Here is a 6,517-nt window from a genome sequence, read left to right as displayed (position 1 = left end):
ATTCTATCGCTCTTCCTAGACACCACTACTACATCATCAATATCCTCCCTATCAATAAGAATACCTACTCCATTTCTACCCTTATCCTTTCTTGAGTACCAAAGCTTATAACCCCAAGGAGATATCTCTCTAGCCTTGGCTCCAACCCACTTGGTTTCTTATAGGCACATTATATTTATTCTCCTCCTCTTCATAACATCTACAATTTTAGCTAATCTTCCTGTCAAAGAACCTATGTTCCATGTCTCAAAGCGTAACCTACTACCCTTACCCATACCCTTACCCCTACCATTACCGTGGATTAGCTTATTAACTCGCAACCCTTGCATATTTGACACCACCCCCGGGTCCTGGGGTGGCGCGCCGCTTCGAGGCGACGACCTAGCAACCCTTGCACATTTATCACTACACCCGGGTCTAGGAAGTGCAGCGCGTCGCTGAGTAGGGAACACCCCAACGATTTTTATAGTATGGTTCATGTCATAAGATGTGGCTAAGTTTTACGCTGGCCGCCACAAACCTACCGCAACCCTCCTCCTTTGTTCGGGTTTGGGACCGGCTGTAAAGGCCACCAAGTGGCCCTCACAGGCGGAGTTTATTGAAGTCTTGGAATACCAAGGAAAATTGTAATTTTGGAGCAAAATTGAAGAAACGGCAAAATTGACAGATTGCAGAATTTATTTCGTGGGCATGCTTTAGACAATTTTTAGTTGTCTAGTTTATATGTTGTCTACTGTTATAAAATTGACATGTGATTAAAATTATATATTGGCCTTAAATATAAGTGTTACATTTAGGAACAATTGAGGGTCAATTGTATGAAAAGGGTCAATTATGTAATAAAATCAATTTTGATTTTACTACATAAAGATATGTAATTTTATTAATTACATGTTCAATTTTATCCAATCCATAATTATACCAATAAGATTAGATGAAGGTTAAGATTGATCACCATAAGGCATGTTATTGGATAATGTGCAAACATTAACTAATAAATTGAATTAAGTGTTAATTCAAGATAAATTTCTTTTATGCAAAATTGCATGTTAGAAATTGAAATTGGTTAATGTGCAAAGTGAGACCTTAAGTTAAATTTAATTTAACTGCAAGACCAGAAATCTTCCAAATAAATATTAAATCCGATAAAGATACAAGAGTTGTATCGAGGCTCTCCACTGGTGCATTAATACACAAATAGTTTGTGTGATTAGTGTGAAAGTTAATTCCCATTGAATTAATTTGTGGGTTACATTAGGCAATTAACATTGTAAGAATGCCAATGTGAAGCTGAACAATGTTAATTCGGGCTTAATATAATATGCTGATCTAGTGGGTTGGATTTATCTAGTGTTGAAATCCAAGAACGTCAAAGGGAAACTGAGGATTAAAACACTAGGAGCTAGAAAAGTGTTAAATTGAATTTCACAGCATAGTGCAAGGTAATTGACAAGTGTTGTCAACTTATGAATTTATTAGTTATCCCAAGAATACCAATGTGAAGTTGAGGGAGAACCTAATAGAATTTATAAGAATTCGATTTACCCACTAGTAATTCATTCCAAAGAATTATCGTTTCCTATTTAGAAGTATAGGATTTGCCAAATTAGTGGGAAACCATTATGATAAAAGTCCATGTCATATTGGTTCGTTTAATTCACCTTAAATATATAACTGACTATCAATCTTTATTTTCTGCAGTTACTCTTTGATTCCAAACATGTTATCAACACCTCTCCAATCGATATTAGATCGTAATAGGCTCATATGGCCGAATTATGTGGACTGGTTGAGAAACCTTAAGGTTGTGCTAACTCAGCAACGCTTGTTATATGTAATTCTAAAGCCTAAGCCTGAATCTCCTAAAGAGAATGCAGAAAAGGCTTTACATGAGTCATATAACAAATGGGTAGATGATGATACCCAGGCTAAATGCTATATTATTGCTTCTATGGATAATGAATTACAGAAGCATTATGAGAATATAGCAACATCTTATGAAATCTTATCGGGCTTAAAAGACCTGTATGGTGAGACCAGCAGGACTATTAGATATAAGATATCAAGTAAGCTCTTTAGGATGAAGATGAAAGAAAGCCAAAATGTTTATGATCATGTTGGAGAAATAATCCATTTAATCCATTCTTTGAAAATTTTGGATTTTGCAATGGCTCATGAACTCCAAATTGATCTTGTGCTTTCTTCGCTCCCACGTTCATATGGAGGTTTGGTTTCAACCTTCCATTTAAACAAAGTGGAGTGTACTTTGGCCCAGTTGCTGCAGAATCTGGTTGTTCACCAACAGATTGTGGTGGACCAAGATAAAAAGAAAGATGATGTTGTAGTAGTAGCTGCATCTTCTTTTAAAAGGAAGGGTAAGACCCAACCTAAAAAGAAGAAAAAGAAAGTTCAAAAGACCACTAATACAAGTCCATCATTTGTGAGGCCAAAGGCCAAAACACAACTTAAGGGTGCTGTTCAGCAGGGATGTTTCCAATGTGGAATGGAAGGTCACTTTAAGAGAAATTGCCCAATCTTTCTGAAAAGTTTAGAGAAGGGTAAGGGTGCAGCTTCTGCATCAAGTATTTCTCTTAATAATTATTTAAATGTTGATTTAAATAATGATCTTTATAATAACTCATCTAATGCCTGGATTTTAGACACTAGAGCAACTTCTCATATTTGTTCCTATGTTCAGGATCTGGCAAATAGAAAGTTGTTGGAAGATGGTGAAGTGGAACTCACACTGGGAGATGGTGCAAGGGTTGCAGCCAGGGCAGTGGGAGATATTTCACTTATGTTAGACCATCATGTTTTGTTATTGAAAGATGTATTGTATATACCAGGAGCATATAAAAATGTAATATCTGTATCTAGTTTGACAAAAAGGAATTATGAATTCCGATTTTGTAATAAAGCTTGTACAGTATATTTTGATATTGTGATTATCGGTTCTGGTGTTTTACATCGTGGTTTATTTTATGTTGATAAAAATATACCAAATAACAAAAATGAAAATAAGCAATTTTGCTTGGCAACCTAAAAGAGATGAATAATAATTTCACTGATAAACAATCAGAATTTAATTCAAAATATTTATGGCATCTCCGTCTAGGACATATTTCTAGTAATAGACTCACTAAGTTGGATAAGATGGGAATTTTAAAAAATTTAAATTCTCAATCTGATTATTCAACATGTGAATCGTGTTTACAAGGAAAAATAACTAGAAAACCATTTGTGGGACAAATGAAGAGAGCCAATGAAATATTAGAATTAATACATTCTGATGTTTGCGGGCCATTTAGTGAAATAGCTCGTGGAGGTTATCACTACTTCGTAACCTTTATTGATGATAAGTCAAGATATGGTTATTTGTATTTAATGAAATACAAATATGAAGTTTTTTGAAAAATTCAAAGAATTCAAAGCCGAAGTAGAAAATCAAATTGGGAAAAATATTAAATCACTGAGGTCGGACCGAGGTGGTGAATATATGAGTACTGAATTTGATGATTTCCTCAAGGAAAATGGAATTATCTCTGAACTCACTCCTCCTTACACACCACAATTAAATGGAGTATCTGAAAGGAGGAATCGGACTTTGTTGGACATGGTTCGATTGATGATGAGTTACACTGATTTGCCTATCTCATTCTAGGGATATGAAATTGAAACAGCACTTTACATTCTCAACCGTGTTCCTTCTAAATCTGTTTCTACCACACCATATGAAATATGGGCTGAAAGGGCACCAATTTTGAATCATGTTAAAATTTGGGGTTGCCCTGCTTATATAAAAAAGCAGAAAACAGAAAAATTAGAGGAACGGTCTACTAAAGGCCGATTTGTTGGATACCCTAAATCAAAAGGATATATGGGTTATTATTTCTATCTCCCTGATGAACAAATTGTTACTATCAGTAGGGATGTCATTTTTCTTGAGAAAGAGTTTCTGCAAGAAGGTGGTAAAGGTAGAAAGATTTTATTGGCTGAGGAATCTGTTAAGCCCAAAATATACCTAAAATATCATCAATAATTACATCAATATTGCTACGAATTTATGCTATTTATACCTATTTAGAATGCTTTTACTCTCGAATATGTTTCTTTCATGCAAGGTACATAAATATTTGGTAAAATCCAAATAGGAGTAAATAGAGCTCAAAAATATAAGAAAAGCCCTACAAAAGGAGTCGAAGACGACGAAAATTAATAACGCCAAGTCGAGGACACGAACGAGAGCTGAAAAACCAAAAAAGCTCCGTACCGAGACCGCGGCTTCCCCTTTTCACGGTCGCGACACGCGTCGCCAGTCATTTTTCCCCTTCGTCCGAAGTACAATTGATGCTCCCCCATTCTCGGTAGTGAATTTGATAAATCTCGGTACAAGCAGGAGATTTAGAAGCCTAGTTACACACTTTCGTTTTCGACGGAACGCGATCATTCGGGTGGATAAGAACGTCCCTTCACAAGGTATACGTCTTTTCGCAACGGACACGACACTTCGATCAAGACTCTTCAACATCTATAAATAAAGAGTTGATGGAGAGTTGATGAGAGAATAATGACATATAATGATATATGTGTAGAAGAAAGAGATTAGTGTAGAATTTATGCAGAAATTCCGAATCAAGTGATTCAGAAGTTAGATTTAGATTCTGTAAAAAACAATATGATGTACACACATTGTTTACAAATTAATAACAAATTCAGTAGCGTTTAGACATTGTTCCAGTTTAGTTTTCATTTTGGTAGTAGACCGACCCAGTCTCTATTACGAAGATTCAATGAGAAGATTGAGTAGAGGATTCGCCCCTGAGCCTGACAAACTCGAACGAAACCCAAGGAAAGGATTGACAACCCGTTCACTTGCACGCCGTCGAAGAATTCAATGCTCCGTGTTCTCTATAAACTTGTATCAATTTATATTTCATCTAATAAAGTCTGTTCTATTCGATAGATTTTTATGCAGCACTTTGGTAAATGAGCCGAAGTGGATTGATGCTGGTGTTTTCATTAAAACGTATTTAATTCAAATCTTTACAAGGAAACTTTGTTGAACACTTAGGCAAATTATTATCTCGAAAGAGTTTTAATTTGATTAAGGGCAACTATCCCGAAAGGGTTTTGTCGCGTTCAAAGCCAATTAATTAGAGGTTCCGTCATTTATTTCATCTTTATAATTCGTACAAAGTTTAAAGTTGTTTCTTTGCTTAATGCAAACAAATATACCTGTTTACTTTTCTAAAGTACTAAAACGTTCCTGTTTTGCAAATTCAATCTTAAATCAGATATTTTCTAACATCTTCATATTCTAATCTAATTCTCATTCTAGCAATTTCAAAACCAAAACCGATTAAACGATTTTTCCATATCATAAACCTAAAAGTAAATTTCACCGATTATAAATAAGTTTTGTTTAAAAAAGCGTTCCCTGTGGGATCGATATCTTTTATTACTACAAGCGTATACCGTGCACTTGCGGAAATCGCTCAACAAGTTTTTGGCGCCGTTGCCGGGGACACGCCAAAATTTTTGACAAATTTTTAAATTTTTCGTGTTTTATTACGAATCTAGGTTTATTCATACTTATTCAAACTTTTATATTTTTACTTATTTTCAATTACTAACTTATTTATTTTTCAAGTTCTGTTTTGTAGGTAGTTTCGGTTCGTGCGAAATTTCAAGTTCATGCGCAGTTCTCGAAGTTCGGGCACGTCACCAGATCCTATTGACCCAGAAATTGAAAGAACTCTTAAAAAGAACAAGAGAGAAAAGAAAAAGAAAAACCAAACCCCAATAAAAACTAAAATTACCGAGCCAGAAGTAATGGCCACACTTATGGATTACGCTAGGCCAGGAGTGGCCGGTGTAACAAATAGTATAGTTAGACCCCAAATCAATGCAAATCAATTTGAAATTAAGCCTGCGTTGTTTAACATGTTGCAAAATAATGTAACGTTTTACGGGTTACCTAACGAAAATCCTAATACCCATTTGACAAATTTCTTAGAAATTTGTGACACTTTTAAAATACCAAATGTGACTGCGGAAGCAATCAAACTTTGCCTTTTTCCTTTTACTTTGAAGGATCGAGCCAAAGAATGGTTAACTTCTATGCCAACCGCATCAATTGAGACTTGGGAGCAATTAGCCTAAACATTTTTATCAAAAATTTTCCCTTTAGCAAAAACCGCAAGAGTCATTAAAGAGTTAACATCTTTTTCTCAAAACGATAATGAAACTCTTTATGAGGTTTGGGAACGTTTTAAAGAACTTCAACGTTTATGCCCACACCACCAATTGCCCGCTGAACTTTTAATGCAAACATTTTACAATGGACTAAATCCTACAACTAGAGGTTCATTGGACGCTATGTCTGGAGGGTTATTCATGAAGAAAACATCTGCCCAAGCAAGAGAACTTTTGGAGGAAATGGCAATCAACAGCAGTATGTGGCCCGCGGAACGTGGACACCTACCATCAGCGAAACCATCATCCTCAACAACATCAT

At 35.4% G+C, this 6,517-nt stretch overlaps 1 non-coding gene across 1 annotated transcript; it reads right to left on the bottom strand.

Annotated features, from left to right (window-relative positions):
* Positions 1-6,201: 6,201 nt before the first annotated feature.
* On the bottom strand, positions 6,202-6,308 carry LOC136221216 (small nucleolar RNA R71). Its single transcript, XR_010684995.1, has one exon. It is a non-coding gene; the product is annotated as a small nucleolar RNA R71 (small nucleolar RNA).
* Positions 6,309-6,517: the final 209 nt, after the last annotated feature.

Source organism: Euphorbia lathyris, chromosome 2 (genome assembly GCF_963576675.1).
Source record: "Euphorbia lathyris chromosome 2, ddEupLath1.1, whole genome shotgun sequence".
Taxonomy (NCBI): Eukaryota; Viridiplantae; Streptophyta; class Magnoliopsida; order Malpighiales; family Euphorbiaceae; genus Euphorbia; species Euphorbia lathyris.
This window is presented reverse-complemented; position numbering and strand designations above follow the sequence as displayed.